Here is a 26,861-nt window from a genome sequence, read left to right as displayed (position 1 = left end):
TTTGACTTTTGAAACGTATTTAGTGACCAAAATGGCCAAACAATTTGTAATATGTTTAATTATAAAGATCCCACGTGAAATGTGTTGATGATCATCTCGGTGTCTTCTAAACACCTAATTTTCGAACATTTTTGTTTAAACACCCCTAGTTGCTTGTCCACAATCTTAATTGGTAATGGATAGTAATAACTTGTTTTGCTCACATTTCGATAAACCTTTATTCTAGCTAAAACTTAACTGTATGAAAGATCTCTGTTCATACAGTTCATTGTGAACTTTTCTACAGCGCAGATGACGACAATTCATTGTCATTACTCATTATTATAATCAAAATTAATTTTCCTTCCTTACTTCTCCTCCTTTTATTTGCATCCAGATGGCATATTTATATCATGATGAAAACATTAGTTCCCTTTTGTGCGTGAAATTTGAAACTTGATTAATAGTTATTTGTGTATTAAGAGACGTATATAACATGTCATTTGGGTTATGTTATTTGCTGGCTTCTCGGTTGTTCACGTCCTAACGGATCCGCGGCTGTGGTTGGTGTAGAGATGACAACAATGAAATCGGCTGATTAAGCGAGCGAAATTATCCATTCTTTCTCTAGAGTGGCAATGAGCTATTTTGCGTACTGTTTACAGGTGTGGCAATGTGATCATTTCTCTGCAGTGGTAGGAAAATATTCCTTACTCAGACACACATTTTGTCACTAAAAGTCCCCCTGCTTATCTTATTCATAAACCTGTACTATTAACAGTGTCACCGTAGAAATCGGAAAGTAGTTCGCGAAATTATGACATGTTTTGAGTTTATCACATATCATAGAGGTTAAACCGACAGTCCAATGACCACGGGCTACGACTCATCCATTCTAATATCAAATCTTGTACGTCACTGGAACCCCTTCTAGTAACAGCTCATCTTTTGAAGTGATCAAGCAGTTCTACTAAATGACATGTCATGTGTACAGTCGGATTTTTTAAGTTAGAAGTGGTTAAGGTATGGTGTACTATCTTTGACAACAAACTTCATATAGGGCTAGCTTATAAATACATAGACCTACATATACAGCAAATAGTAAATGATTTTATTATGTCATAGGTTATGTATGATATTTTGTTTAAAGTTAGTTAAGTAACTAGAAACAAATAGCTATATCATAACTTCCTCTACATCCACCTAAAGACATAATGGAATTGTTTACATTTAATACTATAAGGATTATTACTCATAAGGAAGTGGTGATATAATAATTTTCAAATGTTTTCAAAGACCAAATTTATTTTCTATACTAAATACATCGTTGCAAAGCACAATGTAAAGGTAGTACTAAAATAAAGAATAGTTAGAACAAATTAAATTAAAGATCATTCGTTAACAATATTAAAGGAGGGATCAACAAACTAACAACAAAACAGTTAGAACGCACTCCTCCCAACTTAAGCTAGTTCAATAGGCCTACAACCATTCAGATCATTATCAGACCTTGACCACTTGGCAAGGCCGCATTTAATCGATACAACTGAGGTATGCTGTTCCATTAATCATTTAATTGGTTACTACATATAATTTATAGTCTTTAATACAGTATAATAAAAATTTAAATCTGTTAACGAAGTAAACTTTCTACTACAAAGTTGAAATTGACTGCACAGTTCAAATTAGTAGTTTAGTTTTGACTCAATCTATCCAGCCAACTGCTGGTCAAAGATGAAGGAAAGAAGTATGAAATATGAAGTAGGTAGGTACTATATCTACACAGTTTAATTATAGGCGTTATTTTCTTAAAAGTCTATTGATGAATAATTATGTGTTTTGATGAAATAAATAACAATTTTGATATTAACCAAGTTTGCAAATATTTATTTTCTAAAGTAAAAGTTTAGGAAAAACTACTACCTATAAAATAACTATAAAACATTATTTCAAAATATACGGCAAACACAAAGCATTCAAAATCATTAAACTCTCTCTTGGTTCATATTCGTTTTCTTTTAGTTTAGTTTTCTTTGAGGTTAGCCGATCCCTGACTCTCTCTCGTACATCGGATTTTTTTGCGAAAACACTGGCGTTTGCATAATAAACTAATAAACATCGTCAAGCGACTTTATCTTGTCCAGTTGAACCACTCCTGATTTCCACCATCAGACTAGAGATATTCAAATTTATACATCCTGAACACGACTTCGTCGAAGATAAACATGCAAGGGTATAACGTACGAAAAGCATCGTTTTCAAAATGATGAACAAAGGCTGAAGGTTTGTTACCCCACACTGTAATTCCAAATGTTGTGAAAGACCAAAAATGTCAATTATTAACTTAAGGAGAGAATTTGAACTATATGAAAACATCTAAATATGTTCCGTTCTGATACACATATAATTTAACTAAATAACGTCAAACTATAAAATTCGGAAATTTAATATGATCTTAATAGAAAGCCTTGCTTGATTTAAGAGCACACTATGCTCAGGTATAATAATGTACAAAGTTACTTCACGATACTTGGTGAGCATACGTAGGCCTATGTCACATAAAGAGGTGCATCTCTTGGAGTTTATTCTAACTACACTTCCACCTGTATGTCTTTACAAAATTGTATGTCAAATTTATTAGAATGAAGGTTTAAAATTTATTTAAAAAGTATTGCTAAAGAACGACAGTGAAAAGAATAATCTGGTGAAGATTATTACATGTACCTCTTGTATTTACAACAACAAAAATCTCTAGCGTTGGATTTTCAATAAAACATCTTAAGGGATTTTAAAGAATTTATATAATTAAAATGTTGACATTAAAGGAGCTTGACAAAACTGTGAAATAGTCCTTCTGTAAAAAATTAAACAAATAAGTAAATGAAATTAAATAAATAAGTAAAATCCTCTCTGAAATGTTACCTTTACTGTTCCAATATGAAGAATGAGTTGGAGTTACGATGTTTTACCGCATTGTGAACTTTGAAGGTGAAGTTAAGATCGTTAACATAAATATCTGATGAGCTAGCTGTGACAGGTGTCGATATTACGATAACAACTGTTTGCCATCGATTGATTTTCATAAGTTCTTTCAGAGGGAGAAATGTTTGAAGAGAAATTTAATTTTTAAAGTGACTGGGCGGTATGGGATGTTTTACAGGACGGTTAAGGAGTCTATTTTTTATATTTAAATCTAAATTTTTATATTTATAAAGTTAAATATTATAATTAACGAATAGCGAATACGTTGCTATTGGTTTGTAAGTAGACAGCTACAGACAATATACAATAGTTAACCAGAAGCTAGAAGATAGTTGCTGTGGATAAATTAATTTGTAATATACCTTTCCCAGCTGACTTGAGCGCTTTTATTCATCCAATACTACAATGATGTGATGAAACATTTGCACATTCACAGTAATCATTTCGAGATATTCATTTTAAGCCAGGCAGAAACCCATTGACCATATTTCACCACAACTATTTTTGAATACTAAATTAACTTGTATTGAATATTAAACGTGTTCGGCTAAATAAGAGTTGCACTTTGTTTTGTTTGGTTGCGCAATGGTTGTGCTATACTGCTACTTAGTTATATATGTGCTATTTTGTTTGTTGTTTAGAAGGTGTTCATTTATTTATCCCATGTTTCTTTCATTATTCACCTTTTGATTGTATTTTCCCCATTTCACTTCTCTCCAAATCTTTATTGGTTCAAGGTGTTTTGTTTTTAGCTTTGTGTTCTGATCTTGATAAGTTTCTTCTTGTCCCCAAGATCCTTATCATCTAATTTTATATAACTTAAAATTTTAAAAAAACTTCATTTCACAAATAAACACTGGAAAACTTTTGCATAAAAAATGGCTTTACATTACCGACAATATGCTTTCAAAAAAGCACAATATTTAGTTAATAATTCGCGAAACCGCATTCAAAATATCTACCTTAGCAATCGTAGAACCTTGGAAGTATTAGGAAGTGTATTGCATTGAGTAGGAAGTACAGGTCCCGATCTGCTGCATTCGTTGTCGAACCTTAGCACAACCTTCTATATGAAAGGTTGCCATTGTTTTGAAGAGTTGGACACCTCAAGGCAGCGGAAAGGTGAGTTGTATTGTTCCACATTGATTGCTTACTTCATAATGCTTCCTTCATATAAAAATTAGAGGAAAATGTTGTAAAAGCAGCAAAGCAATTATACATGTACAAGTAATCGGTACACCAAGCATTTAATTAACAGCCTGCCCATAAAATTAAACGAGCATACCCTTGTTTGGAGCTCATTTTTTGTGATGGAAAGTTGATGTTCTTTGGGGGGTTAGTGCACAAATGTTCCATCAAGGTTAGTAAAAATCAGTTTTCACAACTTTTTGGGATCTAGAATTTAATAGAAGATATTCTCAGTGATCTCAATGACGCGACATTTTGTTTTCAAATTTGATGATAGAGGATAAAATAAAAGAATAGAAAGTCACGCATAAAATCGAGTTTTCAAGACTATAAAAACACGATTGATGGTTTGATAATTGTAAAAAAACTTCCCACATCAGAATGTCGAGATATGATATCATGTTTGAGCTTAATAACAGTTATAGGAAAATTTTCTGAACTCTGTTTACAAACCAAATACAGCAAGTGTGACAATTTTTTCACATCCAATGAATGGATCAAGAGTAGTTGTGATTCTATTAGAGTTATACAAGGTATTTTAGTGGTTTGACAAAGTAAATAATTGTTATTTTGACCACGACAGATTTGTTTAGGTTAACAATGAAATGCATACTAATATCATCAGGTTATTATGTGTGAAATGTTTGCGATCTTCTAGATACTCACAGTGGAGTGAAAAAGAAAACATGTGGCGTGAAAAGGCAAAGAAAAAGAGGTGTCCAAACAAACAAAAGAGGATAGTGGACGTGGTTCGCTTGGGGGTTTCATTAAGCTTGTCACAGCAGAACTAGGAGATCCAAAAATAACGAACTGTGTAAAGCTTCTGGAAAATCATTGTTCCAAAAGTCAACAGCTAATTTGCGTTAAAACATAAAAGACAATAGTGTTGTAACAACAAAATAAAAGTTAAATAAATACTCGTTCTACATGAGAGGGTTTCAATTGAGTTATATAATACATTATTTTAAACGTAACAGTTCCTATAAAATGTCCGAAGCCATATATTGCTATTGAATGGAAGCATTCACGTTTTTAGAATAACAAATGGAGTCATATAATTTTGCTTGATCCTTCAAAAGGAAATGGAAGGCAATGATATCTCTTTCTGATATATTGAATCTTCAATCTTATCGAGTTCATCCAAACCCCTTCAAAGCAACAATTTACATCATTATTACTTCACCTCTTTCAATTCACCAAAACATTTCGCTCCTTGAATATCGACAATTGGTTAAAAGGATGATCATGAATTTTCCATTAGCTGTATGGGCTATTAATTAACAGCTGTGTCTAAGGAATATGTCGGCCTTGGTCACTAACAAGACTACAAGATCACGTCACTCATTCTACACTCATCTCCATTCATACTTGGCTTAAAATACCTACTTTGTATGGTCGCCATTTCATCAAAAAATATAAAGTATAAAAAGTATAAAAGTATAAAGTATAAAGTACTGGCAGTTATTCTGAATTGCATTCATCTAACTGGGTAGATGAGAGGTTATAGTGCTCGCAGCAATATTTTGATGGTTCGAAACTGGGCACAGCTTCCCTTGATCATTGAGCTTGATAACTGGCCCCGACTAATGAAACAGTTGTTCTTAGTCAGTAAAAAATCGAAACAGATCATCTTAAACTCTTTTCTGCACTTATCTTACATTATTTTCAGATGAAAATGCGTATCTAAGTGCATACATAACTGATTCAAGGATTTGTTTGTATTTTATTTTAATTTATATCTAGATATCAACAGTTTTAAAAGAATGACCTTGTGAAGACCAACTTTATGATGAATGAGCGTTTTCCTTCCACAAACATTGTAAACATGTTGGAAAATAAACTCACTCATTACATGTCTGGGTTGGCGAGCGAAGAAAACTGATTGATGGCTCAGCTGCTGATGGCTTACGATTTAGATGTAATGGCCAACTAAATAGTTCATCCATCATGCGACATGACCATCTGCGATGCAGCTGCTTTGGCAACCGATATACGCCATCCAAATTTAGGTATGTCCTAAATTTATGGATTTTAAAAATAAAAATAAGTTAAATGTTGTTAAGAATTTTGCCTATTTCTCTTTCATTGGTTCCTTGGGTATTACTAGAGTAACCAGTATAGTATTAGTGTCCAATTGTGTGTTATGTTCATAGACGGTATGAATAAAATATACTTTCAACGGGTAAGAGTAGTATATATGCCTATCTTGGAAATAGGTGGAAAAAGCTATAATAATAATAATAATAATTAGGAATTGTGGCATATAGGACTTCCTAGGAATACTTCTAGTTTGAGAAATTTAACATATTCTTGCGTTCCGGTAAGAATTTTAGGATAGGTCTTCCTGGGGTACTTTAGTATTAGAAAAATAAGCAAAGAAAGCTGATATCGCAAATATCTGTGCAATTTCGATAAGTTTTTTGGGGAGCATAATATTTTTATATATATTTGTACGGACTTTAAATTTCTTTTACACCTTAGATCTTCCTAATCCTAATGAGAGAGACATTCTTTTCATTGGACACTCAGCCTGTCCATACGTTAGGTTTGTATCAAGTGAAACTGAAAACAAGACTTACAATGCAAAAATTCTTGAATCTCTGTTATCATAATACATATAATTAATATCATCCGGGTCCATTGCAAATCTCACTTTTTACCACACACAACAGACTAAACTAAGGGATAAAAATAAAAAAAAGACAAAAGCCATTGAAATGCAAGAGGATAACAAATGTTGGAACTTCTTAAGATTTGTAGTTGTAACGAAGTTTCAAGTGGCAAAGTTTGTGACGCTACAAACTTCGACTTAACTTATGTGACTAACGTAGTCAAGTTTGATTTAAAGTTTTCCGTCCCTGATTGTATTTCACTTCAATTCGAAAAACTCCTGAGAAAAATACATAATCATAGGAGCAGATTCCGTAAAATAATAAATACTAGTAGCATAGATTAATTATAATAGCTGTCTTTGGTAGGAAGTATATTAATCACATACATAAAGAGAGAATGTCAATATTTTTAATTTTTCAAGTATATAATATGGAGGGTTATTTCAATTGATTTTTCCAGACGAATAATAGTCTGCCAAATAGGTTTTATTTACAATAAAGCATTATTTTATTTTTTTAATTTATTGCATGTGTACTATACTATCCAACCAGTAACGACGCAGCTTTTGGTTACAATCGATTGTAAAAATATTCAGGGGTTTTTATCCGCTCATCAAACAGTTATAAATGGAATGTAACCATAGATTAACAAGTACGATATAGTTTGGAGATTTATTTTTAATTTTCACATAAAAAATAAATATTTCGTACTTTTGTTGTTATAATTATTGTTATAGTGAATTTTAAATATGCAGTAGACAAAATACATTGGATAAATAACTTCATAACTATTTAATACATTATTTTTTTAGGATTAAGACGGATCTTGAAATTTGTTTATTCTTAGAAAATATATTTACAAGAAAAACGTTATTGATAATTCAATAGAGTTCAAGCAGAAAAAACTTGCATTAGAAAATTTAGACCCAATACAGAAAACATTGCTTAAAGCACATAAAATGTTTTAACTTTTTAAATCATGTATAGTTCAACTACGCTTATAGTTATTGTTAAAGTGTGTTAACAATGTATTTGATAGCTAACTCAGTCTTCATTTAACAACTTTTAGTGCTGGTGGATAAAGTTTTACATCAAATTGTTCCCGCCAAAGCTTTAAGAAATAACTCTAAAGAAAAGCAGACGTTCTGCCTTAAAAGTTTTAAATTTAAAATTATTTATCCCATTGGCTTAAAGGTTCATGTTTGAATAAAACTACCCTTCCAAACTGCTCAAGGTTTCCTATAAACACAAGGTCGAACATTGATTAATTGCACATTACTCGTGTTAATTGGAGGCAATTAAAATAATCAGGAGCAAGGGAAGGATGTTAATATTTTGTAACGCGTGTTGGCCAGGATAATATGGATCATTAATCTTTATAAAAACGGAAGAACAAACTTCTCTTAACTTTTGAACCATGTATAAAAAAAATGTAAAATAGTGTTAATGGCTTAGTATTTTTTTTTTTGTATTGTACTTTTATGTATATCATATTTATTTTGCCAGGACGGTATATTGTTATATTACATTATGTATCGTCATGAATTGGAATTATTGGTCCAATCAATAATCTTGTTGAGGAGCCAATGTAAAAATAGATTTAGAAAGTATTATCTAGTAGTCATATAGTGAAAAACTATAGAAATGTACCTACTAAAAACAATCCATGGGCAACTTAAAAACATCTTGTAAAAAATCTATATATTAATGAAACAATATTATCGTATAAGTTTTAGTGCATACAAATTTCGCACTGTTCGACAGTCAGACATGAATGAGTTTTTCAGATTTGTTATAAATTACTGTAATAACGTTATCACGATTTTGGTAATTTATGTGATTTATTAACTCATTTCATGGAAAAATTATTTTAAATGAGTCCAAGGTCAAAGGTTGCCAGCATTTTTTTTCCTTCCATTAGTGAATAAAAATACTCGTACTGTAAAATCATTAGGCTATGCAAAGCCTAAAAAAACGAAACTACTTAAAACAAACAAGAAACTGTCAAAATTTATTTATAACAAAAATTGTGCCTTATATATTTCTTTACCTATGTCTGCGATGTGTTTAGCACAATATATTTGAGGCAAATGAATAAATGTCCGATGGTCTACATTAAACAGCATCTGTTCAATAATGCAAAACTGAATACACCAAAATCTGTACCTAGGCGTGTTAGGCATTCTGGCCACAAACGACCCAACGTAATAAATAAATCTTTACAATAACCCCGCCGCAGCAAACCTGCCGACTAAGCGAATTTCCATTTGTCTGAGTTGATTTTCAGTTAAATATATTCTAATAACATTAGGTTTAACGAGTACCTAGGTTTGCTGCTACAAGGAAACTAATAATGTGTGTTTTTGAGTAAAATATTGATAGCTTAGTACAAAATAAATAAATTTGCCAAGTTTGATCAAAATATATTCATAAACAAGCAAACTACAACATTTGACAATATTCTCCATAAGAATAACATGGGAATTTTAAATTTACAACTTTTTTAATTTTCTCCGTTACTAATAATCGAACAAAAATACTTTTATATACTAAATTATTTGTTTTTTAAGCTCTTTAAAAAGGTCTAAAGAGAATTCGGGAAATTTTGTGTTTTGAGGGTCAATAGTGAGAAAAACCAATTTTTACCCCATAAAACCCCCCGTAAAGCCCCGTTCCCATGGTCCGATCGCGCTGGTTCGCGAACTCATTCAAGTTTATCCCGCTTTACACCTTTAAACCAAATTTCATCAAAATCGGACAAAAATTACTCAAGTTATCGCGTTCACGGACGTATATATATATATATATATATATATATATATATATATATATATACATATATACAAATTTGAACGAATGGTGTTTTTGGCCTCTGGGGACATCAAAATGAAAAAGTAAATCGGTCCCGGGTCTAGGTCTTACCGTGCCACCTACGGTAATAGCTACTTCCCTATAGGGAAATTCGCTAAAAGATATAAAACATAAAACACCCCAGCCACAAAGGAGCTTGACCAAGCAAACCCTTTGTAATGTAAGGATTCTCGCATGAAAGGATGTAAGATGGATCTGCGAACCTTTGGAGGAGAGGGATCCTTTCACAAGGTAGAGTAATGATATCAGTCAATCATCTCGACCTTTACAAGGCCGTAAGAGATATCAGTCTCCCCCCTCCCCTCTAACCTCTCCCCGCCCACTTCTCACTGATATCGATGACCTAGCCACCCGCAACCAACCTAACCCATAGACGATTTTGATTTTGGAATAAACAAATGAAAAATGTTTGCAAATTTTTATTTGATTGGTTTGTTTCTTTTGGGGTTGTCTAGACAATATTTTTTGTGAGGGATTGGTCCAAATACATGTATTACTACGATTTAATGACGTTTGGTTATATAGCATCAATAATTGAGCACAATAAATATAATATTTGGATTAGGAATAAGTCGTGCTCAGAATCTTTAGATTTAAAGGTGATCACTAAAAATGTGTATACCATTGTACAAACATCTTAAATAGGCCTTAGACCTAATGATGTACAAACATCTTAAATAGGCCTTTGACCTAATGATGTACAAACATCTTAAATAGGCCTTAGACCTAATGATGTAAATTTTGAATTGCCTTCTTCGGCGAGATATCACGGATCGGTTGAGCCAAAATAAGGTAAAATCATATTTATCGGTAAAAATAGTACTAAATTTGACGCCACCGCGATGATGGTATTATAAACACTGCCATTGTGTCTATAAATTCAATTTGTCTTCTTCAATCCTTTTATCATGTGAAACAATGTTGAACATTTTTTGCCAAATATAAAATGTAGTACGGAGTCAGATGTTTTGTGTGGATTTGTTACTGATTAAGATCAAATATTACTTCCAAGCCAGGGACATTTACGAAAAGCCTCGTAAGGAAGTAAAGATAAGGATTTAAGTTGAGTTTCAAACAGTTAAAAAGCTAACTGAATTTTCTCAAGTTCGATTTCTGATTATTAGCACCATAACAACTCGACAACCCAGCTATTCATGATTCATTTTAACTATTGTTAATACATTTTAATTGTATTTTTACGTTAAAAATTGTGGAAACCAGGTTAATTTTTATTTAATAATTTAATCCGTAAAATGGATACACGATTTTAGTTTATATCCAAAAATATTTAAATGTATTATTAACACATCTTAAGGAAATTGTAAGGGAACAAATACCCGATCCAGTACCTACAAATGGTTTTCTATTGGAATTAAAATTAAAATTACTGCATAAGTTAATACAGTATTGCAAACGAAGAAACGGGTAAAATCTTAGTTAAACCAATGTGTAAATCAAGGTGTTGTTTATAAGATGTTAAATTCATGTTTCAAAATAAACCTCTCATAATTACGTCTTGTCATTAGCTTATGAAACTAATTAAATCTTGGAAAGTTAACATTCTTTAGAAAGATTTTCCTGCTTCCTCAGTTTTTTCGTCTTTCACACTATTTTCGTCTCAATAAACCATTAAAAAATGTTTTATCAGGATGTAGTTACATTACATTAGCTTAGTGTAATCACATGCAGTACAAATTCACTCAAGAAACTACAGGTAGTAAAATGCCTACTACAGCGGTATAGCTTGACAAAATATTAGAAAACTCACGAAAGTGTTTATTCCCGAAGTAGGCAAACTTTATATTTACGACATCTAATTCAAGGCAAAATATCCTAAAACTCAAGAGTTCTTTCTTCAGTAAGCGGATTTTGCATTGGCATAGAAAAACCTCACAGACGATAATGGTTTATCTCTTCGTTTAATCACTTACTGCATCGATATACTAGCGAATACTAGTATTCGTGGATATAATTATTTTAACCACAAATTAAAATAAACTCTTTCGTGTATTTATCATCATTTTGGATCAGTTGAAAACAATTCTCTGGGATGTTTACGTCCGGTAAACGTACGAGTAGTCGATGTCTTCTCTATACATGGGTTATATAACATTAAATTGATTATGACAGAATAGAACGAACTATTATTATGTAAGCTACTTACAGCTTGTCCCCTGTTATTATAACGCATAACCATAGTAGCTACACTCCTCATCCCATTAAAAATTTTGAAGCTTGTTTTTCGTGTCTAGTTCATGCACGTCGACACTGATCGCTGGGGTAGACGAAATTTTGTTTCTATTATTTTAGGGTTATTTTCATGATTTTTGCTTTGCTATTTGGTTATATAACTAGGAGACCAGTTATTGTTTATAACGTTTTATTTGATTAAACGAGGTTTAAAATGACTGAAATAACAAGAAACAAATTGTAAACAAAACACTACCTCTACAGTTGGACGTACAGAACTAACAATAAAATTGGCTTCATCTTCTCCATAAGGGTGACAAATCTACTGTATAACTAAAGAGTAAAACACCTTCTCTGGTTTACCAATAACCCACCAGCAAGTACTAGCTCGTTTTTAGTATGTCACTTTGCATTTGATAACTTGTTTTATTATTGGAATGAATAGTTAGAGGTCAAGTAGCAGAGTGAACTTGCTAGTCCTAACCTCGCCTCTCAAATAATACATTTTTCATTTAATTTAAAATTATTTTGCATAAAATAAGAAACATTTGGTGAACCCCCAGCTCAATCGTCATATGACGAGGATGAGACTTCTACTAGCAGTATCTAAAGTAAATATTTTAACTGATGTATTTTCACACGTTTAAAAATTTAAATTTAAATTTTTTTACGTTTAGATGTATCTAAGCCGTTTAGTATAAATATATATTGTATATGCTTTGCGGTTTGTTTAATTCTTTTGAAAACAGTCCTGTTGCTACGTTCATTTAGCGACAACAATTTTCAGCGGCGACAGAGTCTCTCCCGGCTTGAACTATTAATTTGTAACAAATGCAGTGATTTTTAGCTTGAATAAAACTAACCTAACCCATATTTCTGACTGAGTCAAATAGTAATTTTCAACTGCAACGCCCCAATGCTCAAACACACATTTCTCGTCAAGAACATTCTTTAATACTAGATAAGAGTTGAATGATTGCGCCTTGCGCTTGAACAGGAAAATATTTATCAAATATCGCCGACACAAGGTACAAGCGCGTAAACAGTCACTGGACCCGCTTAAGTCCAAGGTGACCATAAAAATATCGCTCCAGTCACCTTGCACGAGGAAATATCGTGCACGTTCATACACTTGACCTGCTTCATTCGAAGCTGTTTCCTGAATAATCGATAAGTTCGATAACATCATCCATTGTTTAACAAATTGCTATGCATTAGCAGTGAATAAAGATAATTTACTGCTATGGTTCAAGTATGATGGTTCAAGTATAGGGTTAGTATGGTAGGCATTTTCAAGTTTTTAAGTTGTGACCATGAAGTAAGATAATAATTTTTTCCTACGCATTTTAAAGTTACCCCTATCATCCTCCCTAATTACTGACACTGTTTTACTGTGTCAGAGAGTAGGGGTTAAGTGTGGGTTTTCCTGTCTCTATAGGCACAGAGAATGCTTCATTCCAAATATTCATGGTATAAGAACTAAAACAATGAGAGGAGTGAGAATTCTCCTCTCATTCGTCCACCATCTAAGTGTGTTGCAGTCGATGTGCATTAATTTTGCGAACCTATTTGCCAATATACCTTGTAGAAAATAATACCCTTTATAGATTTTACAAAACGTTTACTACGTACAAGATCTATTTCCAAATCTTTATTTTTAAAGGATTTTTAAAGGGGTGCTTGATTTAAGCTAAATACTTTGGATGGAATGGTTAATTAAATTTGTAAAATCACAAGAAATTTCAATTGACTACGTCCACTAAAACGGGATTGTAAATCATTATATGTCGGTTAGAGTTAATAAAAGCAATCTCGACCTTCGTTTCGATGTTGAAAGCGAGAATAAGATTGAGGATAGCGTTTATGGTCCGTCTTCCAAATTGGACCTATCTTCCAATTGGTGTTAATCTATTTAATGGTTTTTTGATGCTGAACACCCTCTGTTGTTTTGTAGCTACACAAATATACAATATGAATGTTGGGTCTTAATAATAGGACTCTTTTCATTAGCTGTCAAATACTCTCAGTAGAAAATTTTAAGCATGTCCTTTAAGTTACAGTCCTTTAGAGTTGAATCATAAATTCAATTTAATTAATAAGTCTTTTAAATCATTAAGAGAGAAAACAATTAAAGCGCTTGACATCGCCAATACTTTACTAGACTTGAGTTAAAATTTTAAAGTGGTTTTAAAAGCGATGTATTTGTATGTTTTCTTTACTAGTAGGTATAAATGTTTCCATGGACACAATAACTTACTTTATTGAAAACTCTCAAACAATCAACAGTACAAACAATTCTCTAATTCTCCTTTTTTAAAGTAAACTAGTAAGCCAAGAGTCGCATTCGTCCGGTGGTGGTGGGTGTGGGGGGTAGGGATCGCTGTAGGCTGGGTATTGGGTAAAGTATTCAAGGGACCACCTCCGCCACCTTTTGGAGGTGTCGGGGTGTTGGTTCCGCAAGTATACTTGAACCACTAACTTCCTACAGTTGCCCTAATCCTTTACCTCCAGTATCCTGGCGGTTGGGCTTGTGGCAGGGAGTAAAGGAAGATCCTACAAAGAGAGAAAGTCATTGAAAATCGTAGTCGTGCAGCACCGGAGCAATAAAAATCCCTGAAAGTGAAGATGGACCTGTAGACAACAAGCAGCCCTACATCTGCTGTAAAGCCACTAGGAGTTGGAAGACTGGAAGAAATGTGTGAGGAGTCTGCTGAAATGTTATCAAAATCGGATAAAAACTACTTAAGTTATCGCGTTCACGGACACATCAATCTATATACAGTGTGGTATAAAAGTCCCGGAACGGTTTTTTTTTTACTATGTTTTTATTTTGTATATTTTTACCAATATGTAGATAAAATAATGAGACTTGATATATCAATAATAGCCATAAATGTGCACTCGTTTAAGCTACTATCACTTATAGTTTTTTATTAGTTTATTAGTTATAGTTTTTTATCCTTTTAGGGGGACGGCCCACGAGGAGCCAGACAAAATTCTTAAATAGCAGCTAGGTCGAGTTTGGTATCTAATTAAAGAACTTAGTTAGTAGAACACGTGTTGCAAATTGTTGAACACAAATAGTAGAACACAAATGCTCTCTTTTGAGGCTTGCCGATACACTGGTAACACAACCAAATATAATTTAACTAAATACAATGATTTTATGTTGTAGCTTACAACACCACTGATAGTAAGTAAGGTTGAAGCACGCACCACGACGCTCATTATACACATGTGAAGTTTTTGTTTAATCTGATCTGATAAAGTATGACAAATCCAATCCCTCCTTTGCAACTTTTCAAAGTTTCGATGGAAAGAAAATTTTCCCAAGTATGTCAAAACGTCAACGTCAAATCACCAAAAAATTGAAAATATTGAAAATTTCACCAACAGAATTATCAGTATGCCCATATAAAAGAAACATAAATCTGGTTCATTAACTCCCAACCCACCAAGTTTATTTTTAGACACAGACAACCTTCGTCCAAACGTCCTTGATAATCGTATTACATAATGGCAACACCTGATCGCCGAAATTCACAGGATCGCAGTGCAGCAAGGAGGCAATGAACTGTAACTATGAGGTAACGTCAAGGTCATTGGTGTGACCTTGATAAGCAAGGTCTCGGCCGACCGGCTTGACAACCTGTGTAGTGTTGTGTAGCCGTGGCCACTTAACACAAATGTCAACATAAATGTGCACACGACACTTGTAGCTCCTCTCTAATTTGTAGCTTCCTGTTTTTTGCTGAAGGTGAACAATGTTAGTGTTTGGTTAAATGAGAGCTGTTTACTGTTACGCGTTGATGGGTGGTTTCCGTTGTTACTTGAGGCTGCATGTTGATAGATAAAAATACCCCCGCTGCAGCAAACCTATGCACCTTATGCGAATTTCCATTTGCCTGGGTTGATTTTCAATTAATCTATTAAATTAACATTTATGTTTAACTAGTACCTAGGTTAGCTGCTACAGGGAAACTAATAAAGTGTGTTTTTATTAAAATATCAATGGCTTAGTAGAAAATAAATAAATCCGCCAAGATTTATGAAAATATATCCATAAACAAGCCAACTACAGTACAACATTTTACAATATTCTCCATAAGAATAAAAAAATTTAAATTAACATTTTTTTAATTTTCTCCCTAACCAATCACTATACAAAAACACTTTGCTATACTAAATTATTTGTTTTTTAAGCTCTTTAAAAAGGTCTGGAGAAAAATTGAAAAATTTTGTATTTTAAGGGTAAAAAATGAGAAACCCCCATTTTTACTATATAAAGCCCCCCCCCCATAAAACGTTCCCATGGTTCCATCATGCTGGTTCGCGAACTCATTCAAGTTTATTCCGCCTTACACCTTCAAACCTAATGTTATCCAAATCGGACAAAAACTACTCAAGTTATCGTCTGGACGGACACACATATAAAAATTTGAACGAATGGTATTTTTGGCCTCTGGGGACATCAAAATGAAAAATTAAATAGGTCCCGGGCCTATTGATCTTACCATGAGACCTACGGCCACAGCTACTTCCCTATAAGGAAATTCGCTAAAATACAGATTTGTTTCCATAGTTGTGAAATTATTGGTGCTTTTTAAAATAAACCAGATTTTGGGAAACCTGCCATTTTGGCTAGGAATGAGATATCCACCTCGAGTTTTGCGTCATTGTGTTTCTTTTGACAAACCCTTCGAAATGAGGGGTCACTCAATAGGGGTTGCTATTTTTAAAAAAGTCACCCCCTACCCTGTTAGGGGGGTTAAAACATATTTTTAGTTAAAAATTGCTCATCCTTTGTTAACAATCAATGCCACAAACAGAACATTTCCATCTGTTTCGGTTTAAAAAATACATATTTGTTCCAATACTTAATTTACACACTAGTACGGTCAATTATACATTATCATGGTGGGAATTGAGGGTCCACATCACGGTGGTTCCTTTAGTACGTTTTGTAGCTAAATTTACCAAGAGACAAATCTAACATCTCAAGGGTGCCTCAACAAAGGCAATTTTCTCCTCGTAATTAATTCGAAAAACGTGCAAAACCCAAACCAGTTCTACAACATGACAAGAAAAAACTAAAAAAAAACTCGACCTTCTTCCAAAATAACTTCTAGCAGCACTATAATTATCGATCACCACCCTAAAAACGTGAATTGTAATCACACATCATATTTTATAACTGTAAACCGTATAAAAACGGACATATCCTTCATCACACGCGTATATAGGCACGTGTGGATCAAGGTCATATAATCACATAGAGCAATATCAAGGTTACCAGGTCTTGTACGGTGCAGTACACACATAATTAGTATCCTGGTCTCCCTACAGCCCTTAGTGATCCGGGACTGTTGACGCCCATGATAGCAGTAAAGTGACCACGGCGGAGATACAATCAAGGCTAGGTTGAGCAATGTAAAAATAGCTGGCAAACTTATGTAACACGGTACTTGGACGAAAACTGTAAATAAAGGGTGGATTTTTAGAGATTGAAAAGTAACGAATGGTGATAAAGTTAGGCACCTTAGAAGCTAAACAGTACATAAACCTTGAGAGAGGATAGTGAGAAAAATCTCGTGAAACTTATTCTTTAACTGTAAGATTTCTGAGAACTGTGATGATTTCTTTATTGCAGACTGTAAGATTTCTGAGTCTAATTTCGCTATACAAAAGTTCTTCAAATCCATTTCTTAAGAGTTAATCAATGATCAATGATGATCTGACTAAATCCGAAGGAGCTCGATAGTTAATTATATACCGTAAGAGTTTCTAAAATGTCTCTCATAAACGTGGCAGTCAATTGTCTGAGACTGCTGACTATAAAAACACTCGAGTAGAACTCATTTAGAGAAGAAACTTTAACGCAGTACTGTGTGGTGTTATGAAGATGATTTCTTATTACGTCACTTTGCGTTGGATCATTAATCTATATAATAATCTACATCGTCTATGTAATCTTTTTTAAAGTCAACGAAAATTTCTTATCTTAAAATAGTATTAATTTTGAACCAATGGCCGAGTTAAAAATATGTTAATTTGAGAGCCTGAAACAGTTTTCACTTCCTAGGGGAAAGCATTATTTTTGCTAGACTAAACGCTATTAAAAAGTGGAATTTACATTTTCAAAAGGAATTAAAGGTCCTAAATACTTTATTTTCCCATAGAAAAATGAACCAATAAAAATTTTGATTGTACAATGCAGGAAGTTAGCTATATTTGGTTAAAACCAATTGATACTAATGTTTATCCATCAACAGGGACTAAATAACTAAATCGATTGGACAAAAAAATAATTCAACACTAATAAGGGTGTTTTAGCTCTAATAATAATTCATCAAAATGGATTTTCTAGAACAGCTAATTGTGTCCTCTTACAGTAATAAAATACCCCCGCCGCAGCAAACCTGCAGACTAAGCGAATTCCCATTTGCCAGATTGGATTTACACTAAAATGTCTACTTAAAAATATAACATTTACTTCATATTTAAATAGAATTAATTTAACAAGAACTTAGGTTTGCTGCATCAGGGAGGGTAAAACTGTTTTTTTTTTCATGTCAATAGTTAGTAAGAAATAAAAACATTATCCAAATTTGATCAAAATATGTTCATAAACAAGCAAACTACAACAGTCTACTTGTTCTCCATAAGAATAACATGGGAATTTTAAATTTAAATTTTTTTAGAATTTTCTACATAACCATTAGGTGCATAGTAACGCTTCAATACACTAAATTATTTGTTTTTTTTAAGATCTACAAAATAGTTTGGAAAGAAATTGCTGTAATTGCACTGTAGCAAATGCTACTCATTACCACCTGGGTAAAACCGGTGAATTAAACTGCAATGAAAATAATGGCGACTCGAGGTTAAATTAATTTAATGCCTTGGACGCCAGCTGAGATTGAAATCAGTATAACAGATTATTCATTTGGATATTAATATTCATAATATTTTTATCACACGAGGTGTTATTGAACAAAATCTAATCAGAGACGCAATTTGAATAGGTGCATCTGTCAACGATATTTGTTTGCAAAAAGGTTTTCCGTTTACGAGAATAATTTACAGTACTGATATTAAAATGGCTAAGGGGAGTTAGTATGTTGCAGCATGATTTAATTTCAGTAAAGTAAATTTGCTGCTTTAGTTTAATAGAGGCGGAAAATGCGTTTACCCACACGTGGCCAGCCTGTAGCATAGATAAAAGGAGTCTTTTAATCTATGCCTGTAGTACAGGGCTCCAAAGGGCTTAAACACATAGACATTAACACTATGGATATATATTTATACATACCGACTATGAATGAATAGTTTATACAAAGTAAGTCTGTCTGTATAAAGGATTTTTCTGAATTGTTCAAATTTTGAGAACGGAAATTTTTAAACATTTACCATTATATTTTAATGGTTTTTAAGAGTGATTACAGAAATTTTAAGAAAGGTATAAGTTGTGGTATTAGTTTGAATTACTATATAATAATTTTATATTGAAGAATTGCACCACTCTTGTGAAACATTGATTATGTAAGTGATATTATGCTATCAAATAACTAAGGCGCAGCCCACTTTAGGATGTTTTGGTTTCATTTTTTATGTTTTAAAATTTGGACAATATTTAGTTATAGTATTAGGCCAGTTGCAAATAATAGTAGTTCTAAAACTTTAATGAATCAGAAAAATGCTAGAAATTAGATGAATGATATTAATTCTATCGTTCCAGTCCATATTATATAAAAATCTCTATTAATACGAATTTACGAAACAACCCACTCAATGCTAATTAAAAATGTTAAGTATGATTGTACAACTGCCATCTGGAGCCTAAAAACTAATCAACTGTCTCTTAATAATTAGCACTTAATGAATTATACCATCAGTAAGGTACTGTAAAATAAAACGATAACCATGATGGAATACCATTTTGAGAAGAGACCTTGATATACTTCAACCACCGTTTTATTTAATATTAATAACCCATTAACGGGCACAAAGAATCACTGACTTTGGAATGCTGTTAATAGAACGTTATAAAAACTGGACACACATGTTTTTCATATAACAATTGCTAATTGAAGCTGTATTGAAGCAATTACACTTAATGAAAACGTTTTTAACTACCTGTCTAGTGAGAAATTGTTGATTTAAAAGCAATACTTTGTTAGGTACTGTAATGTCAAGAGTGTTAGTTAACTCATTGAATGTTTTCATTAAAACTTGTCTACACGGTTTTATACGATTTGTCCCTATGTTCAATCTTTAATGTAATAGAACACCTAATAATAATTTAAATATTCGGGTAGCCAAAAAGAGATTGTCCTTCTCAGTATTCAATAGAGCTGTTTGGAACATTGTTTATTAATAAATATCTTATCCGTCTTTGATTATCCTAAAGATTTGAGTAAGGGATTTTTAATCATATCAGTCTACTTGTAAATTAATGTGTTGACCTAAGAATAAGATACTCGTAGTCTCTCTTTGTAAGTAAAATAGTTGTAACTAACAAATTGTACAATTATTTTTCATTTTAATCTTAACCATCGTGTCTTTGCATCGTAATACTGATTACAAAGTGGTTATTTACTACTACCAATCACTTGAACAGGTTTTGATAAATCTCAGAGGGCTAGCTCTGATGTACGCCTAAATGATAATCCAGTGTACAATTATCGTATCATGATTAACACGTGATCTCTAGAAATTTGTCAAAGATCTTCTTACTTTATAGAAACTCATTAGCTTACCTTAGATTAGAAAATCCGGAGAATTTGTCTGAAACAATAAAAAAAGTTATCACATTATTAAGAGGAAATTAAAAGTTTTACCACAGTAAAATATATTACATCCTTAAAGTGTAAATCAACAGGCAATTCATAGTTGATTGAGTTTTACTTTTGGATAGCGAAAAAGAAAAGAATACAAACATAAGAGTTATTGAAGTTGTATTTACCAAAAAAATGTGTCACAAGCAATGGACGAAATCTAAAAAAAAGTTATTCCTCAAAACTTAATTCGGAAATCCATTTTCATAAATTATTGGTATTTATTTATATTATCCTGTTAAAACTCTTAGTAAAACAACGCCTTATAAAGTTAAAACTTAAAATGTGATTATATTAAAGATGGAAATACCCAAACAAAATGTGTCATCGTATTTTACCTGATGTAAAGGGTGGACCAAAAAAACAGGGACAATTTTAAAATGCTATTACTCAGCTGTTATAAAGGCTAGAGAGTTCATTGATGTGACAAAAGAAAGTTTATTTGATGCCATTTAGTGTATAGTTACTATAGATCATCAATGGTTACTGCAACATCGTGCCTTTGTCATAGAGACTTTTTTGAAGAATAATTTGACTTTCATTTCTACTCAACGTCAATTTCGTTTTCACTTCAACATTGGCCGTAATGGTGCAACCCCAAAGCGAAAAACTATTTGAAGTTGGGCAAGTAATTTCCAGAACACGTCTTCTGCACTCAAAGTAAAACCTAGTGGGAGACCTCGGACTGTTTGAACGCCGGAAAACATTGAAATGGTTCGCGCGAGTGTGCTGCGTCGAGCGTCTAAAGCCAACCGTTTGCAAAACATTGCATTAAAATTTAAATTTGCCTAGGTTTAATTTTGAGTACTAAAGCCGTGTTTAGGACATTGTTTATCCATCTTTGAGTAGTTTATTCGGTTTGGGGCACCATTACGGCCAATGTTGAAGTGAAAACGAAATTGACGTTGAGTAGAAATGAAAGTCAAATTATTCTTCAAAAAGGTCTCTATGACAAAGGCACGATGTTGCGGTAACCATTGATGATCCATAGTAACTATACTCTAAATGGCATCAAATAAACTTTCTTTTGTCACATCAATGAACTCTCCAGCCTTTATAACAGCTGAGTAATAACATTTTAAAATTGTCCCTGTTTTTTTGGTCCACCCTTTATCTCAAATAAACCCTCAAAAATCCGCTATTCCCTTAGGCTCTTATTTGCAGAAAGGTCACGTTAAAATAGATTAGTAAATGAGAATCAAAACACACTAGTATGGCAAATACCCAAAGTTGTGATGATATTGAAGCTGAAATTGTCCATTATATTGATTGGACCCTATGGGCTAATTTATATATGGAGCGTGAAGGAATTGTCCAGATTCTAGGGGAATCGATTGGAAACATTGGCTTTTATAATGCGTGTAATAAACAAGTTGGCGGGCCTTAAGAAGTTTTCCTCAAACTATATACTTTTTAACCAACTATATACTCATTCGTTGATGGTGAGTTTATTTCATCACAACGCCGGTGTTATAAGAACACCATGGAAACAATACATATTGCAATGGAAAATTAATGTCTGCAATATTTTATTTCGCGGTGTCTACTGTACCTGCCGCCACCCTCAATATAAAGGGCCTTTTGCCTGGTGGTGAATGTGGTGTGAATAACTGGATGCATATCTTTCATAGTTTTCATTCAGCAGAAAACGCAGTTCACTATTTGTTTAGTAATAAGCTGAAGTGAATCGTAATTATTTATGCTGGTTCCTAATGAATGGACTGTACCCGTATATGTCTAACGATATGTCTAACAAACACCCTACGTGGAATTCCTCACTAGGGCGGCATAAGGAAAAGTTACCGGCTCGGCTACTCGTCTACATCGTGACCTGATACTCGTTTAAGACCATAATCGGGCATCTGTAACGATAGCCCCACCGCAGCAAACCTGCCAATCGTGAATTAATTGCGCCAAAGAGTTTCTTAGTTGTGCCAAGCCCTCAAAGGGTCCCAAAATGTTCGTTAGTTGAGCCAAGCCCAAGCCTGGTAGGAGTTTTTTGCTGGCAGAAGGAATGTCCTTGTTTACGTGTCGTCATATCCTAACCTAGCCTAACCTAACCTAACCAAACCCAACCTACTCAATTATTCTGTCAACGGCTGCCACTTGGCTTAGTTAAGGAAAGTTTCGGGTGGCTCCCTGCAGTAGTTGGTGCAATTCAGGATTACCCGACTACCTGACGCAAGTCAGTTGGCGCAATTTATGCCCATCCTAACCTAACAGAACCCTCATTAACATGACTGCGATTTTCACTTACCGGTATATCCTTAACATGCCAGATTTTTCCCTACCTATTTTTACCCTCTACCGAGCATAAGGCATCATTCCTGGAGAAAAGACAAACTAAAATATCACGTTGAACATTTCCAAAACTCAATAATTACCAGTGCAGCCACAATTTGTTTTTACTGAAAGATTTTTTATTTATAACGGCTTTTTGTAGTGATTTGAAATTTGTTGGATATATAAATAATGCAAAGTCCTGTTTTGAAAAAAATTACTTTTTTATCATGTTCAGCTACAAAGTGAGCATTTTAATTGATTGATGATTTAACATTTTTAACTGGGATAACATAAAACACAAGATGAAAATTACATGGGTAAATAAAACGACTGTAGAATTTTTTTCTCAGAAGATTTTTTTAGAATTCTCACGATGCCAAATTTTAAAATAAAAACCTGTTTATAAATAAGGGAGGAACCCCTTATTAATTATGTGTATCAAGCAATATCTGTGGTCATTAAGTAACATCACTGCCTGTCAGCTAAAACAATCAGCTGTTTTGATTGTTACATTAAATAAGAAGAAATAAATATTAACAACAAAGCACGATTACTATAAAAATACCAAAGCAACCTATACGAAAATCGTGACATCTTAAAACTGTCTTCAGCAGATCCATAAGGACTATAAAAGTATAAGGAAGTATATTAAGCTATAATATTAAATGGTGGGTGTGTGACTGTTTTTTTTTTTTTTTTTTACTGTATGGAACCATATTATTTTCTTCCGCATCTTTTCCCATAGTATAGCCGGGGTAAGGCACCTAGCTACAATATATTTATGAATCAAAACTATTTTCTATGGCAAGCTCAGCGAGAAAAATGTACATCTACATGATTTTTTACACTAGGGATTGAAAGGAGCACTTTACGCATCTTTCTAACTACTGTTTGCGCTGCAGGAAGACGAAACTAACTGTTTTCTCAAATAAAGACTTAATATTAGAATATCCAAGGCTTTAAAACCATACCTGAATGTATAAACAATATAAATATGTTTGTTTAAACTGCCAAGAAACAGGATGCAACATACAAAAAATTTTCAAAACGCTTATGTAGTTTATGAACCCCTTATTCCTCAATGACGTAGGCTATTCAGATCTGTTATTTACGATAACAAATTTACAAGGTTAAATCTGTATCATTTTACGACCAGAGCTTATGCATTAGAGCATGAAATGTGTAAAATAGCATAGAAAGATTAAGGTCAACTAAGATATAAGGTCGTTGCACATACACGTTGTTTTCATAAATGAATAACATTAACTCCATGAGAAACACAGGTAGATATAGGGCAGATATCACAACATCGAGTAACATCGTTAACACGTCACGAGTACGTATCCGTGCGGATATTTATATGGTAATAGAATGAATTCAATGGACAGTTACCCTATATTCTACTCGCAGTACCTGCTTTCCAGTATTTGAGCTGGAATAACAAACTAAAGTAATATTTCGCTGCGTATGGCTATTAAGGCTTATCAAAAAAACGTGGACGATATTTTTATAGAGCTTTAAATTCAATTTGGGTTCGAAATTACAAGCACTTTTGTTATTTTTGTTTAGTTCCTTCATTTTCAATGCACAATAAAGTTGTATTAATCTTGAAGGAATATATTGTAGTATAGTGTAATGACATACTAGAGGTCTCGCCCAGATGATGTTTTCAATGTAATCGTTCAATTTTCACTCACACACAATTTAGTAATGAATTTAAAGATTTGAATTCGAAGGAATCAGAACAGAAAATGTAAAATGATATTGATAAGAGGATAGAAAAATCAACAAACGAACGATGGTAGGGAATGACTAAGTGAGGAAGCGATACATGAGGAAATTTAGCAATGTTTACATTTTCGTGTAGGCCTATTGTTGATGCCTTTTAAAACCACTCGGTTATCTTGGGTCATTTAAATATGATATGGTTGGACTATTTTCTGTTGGATACTGAAGGTTGGACGTTACACGTATAAGATTGAATCGCTAATTTGTGGACAAATCAAAAGTAATTTTTCAGCACTTACTTGTCAATGAATCAACATAAGCGATTTGTGTAAAGAAAGATTAAAGTAAAAGCATACTGCCACGATTTCAGGAATAGTATTTTTCATCAAAAATAGGAGCAAAAGTGGCTCTTTTTGATACGCAATGCGCTTAGCTTAGAAATACGATAATGTCCCAAAAAGATTCTTTTGTTATTCTTGTGATGAACAACTATTTTCACAATGCTGTGTAAATAACCTCCTAATCGTTATAAAATTAGACCACAAAATTTAAGGTTTTTCAAAGTCGTCATCTAATGTTTACATTTCTGCTGTTTACAAACATAACTATAAAATATCGTGTAATTACCAGCGTTTTCATAATGCACTAAAACAATTTCGTAATAAAGCTGCATAATTACCTCCCTACTTATTTAGAAGCAAAGCATCCATCGCCTTTCTTTTTGTTATGCTACAAAACGCAAAATTACAATTTTGTTACGCCTACAATTTTGCTATGCTTTATTGATTCTCTTTAATTTTTTTCACTATGCGACATATTTATATATTAATTTAGTCGAATTAAAACTCCCTTAAATATACTGTACGTTGAACACTATAAGCAAAAGAATAATTCTAATAATTAATTATAGTTTAAATCACATGAAAGGTATTCTGCATTTAGAAGTCAGGGAAAAACTCTGAGCATGACATTTAACATGTTTCTTTTAATTTTATCAATTACAATACATATACCTTGCCATATTTTTTACCACAAAAAATGTACCTTCACGTCTACTGATCAAGATTTACTCGTTGAATTTTCGAGGACATTTACTCATTCCTTGATTTTGCGCTTCCTATTGGCTGAGATGTATCCGGAAAGCTTGTACCTTTTCCTACTCCAGTAATACTGTACTGCACTCAGTATGGGTCTGATATGGGCCCGGATGGTTTGCATTGGTTGGTACTGGACAACTATTGTTGGGAAAACAGATAAATATAAATGTAAGATCATATGTTAAAAAGCTTAGCAAAAAAAGAAAAATATCCTCACTTACAAGAGAGAGAAAAAATGTTGTACATACTAATAAGGCCCTTATTAGACGAGGCAGCCAAGTTGCGCAGCCAGCCTGGCAGCCAGTCGGCCAGCCAGTCACTGGGCATTGGTTCTTGATGAAATAATAGGATGTATATGCATTCTCCTCTTCCTTCGTCTTCTCTTTTTCATGAGTAGCAGAAGAAGCAAATATTCATCTCGCATTCTGACAGCGTCTCTCCCCAACATAACTGTTCCACTGTCAACTGGCCTAAGATTACTAGTAGTTAGTAATTTTGTGGCTGCTCTACTGGCTGCTCTACTGGCTGCTACGCTAGGCAGCCAGACAGGCGACTGGCTGCCCGGCTGGTTGCACAACTTGGCTGCCTCGTCTAATAAGAGCCTAATACAGACGGTAAAATTCAAAAGTTGATTATTAAATCCGTGCGCTAAAAGGATTAGGGAATTTAAAAATTAGGTACTAAAATCACGTTACGCTGCCTGCCTACGATTGACAGAGTCATACACATTCGAAATTATAGGACTTATCTACTTATGGGTAAAAGTATTGTTGTTTATCGTATATGTAACACGTATTCAACCGTTGACGTGTGTGGATGAAATCAATAGGTATTTTATAAAAAAGCTACAAATAATTATATTTTTTGAAACCCCGTAAAAATCAAGATGATGTTAGTACACCGCTACTTGTTAAGCCCATAACAAGTAGATATTCATAAGAGTGAATTGTGTACAAAACTGACTAAAACTGCTTCTAAATCCTTAACATTTTTATTTTAATATCAGACTGATTTGAATATGTAATATTCACAATTTTTTTATTACTTAATTGAGTGAGTCTTCCGTAGAAAACTTACTGTTTTATGGGTACTAA

At 33.1% G+C, this 26,861-nt stretch overlaps 1 protein-coding gene across 1 annotated transcript in view; it reads right to left on the bottom strand.

The window, feature by feature from the left end:
- The window catches only part of LOC128987811 (arylalkylamine N-acetyltransferase 1-like), a 98,513-nt gene that overhangs the window by 32,881 nt on the left and 38,771 nt on the right, over positions 1 to 26,861 (bottom strand). Inside the window, exon 2 of the mRNA XM_054408838.1 lies at positions 20,582 to 20,609. The gene's annotated coding sequence lies outside the window, so the exon portion shown is untranslated. The remainder of the gene's footprint in view (positions 1 to 20,581; positions 20,610 to 26,861) is intronic.

Source organism: Macrosteles quadrilineatus, unplaced genomic scaffold (genome assembly GCF_028750875.1).
Source record: "Macrosteles quadrilineatus isolate MER2022 unplaced genomic scaffold, UCM_ALF_1.0 Scaffold_2__2_contigs__length_208266976, whole genome shotgun sequence".
NCBI lineage: Eukaryota > Metazoa > Arthropoda > Insecta > Hemiptera > Cicadellidae > Macrosteles > Macrosteles quadrilineatus.
This window is presented reverse-complemented; position numbering and strand designations above follow the sequence as displayed.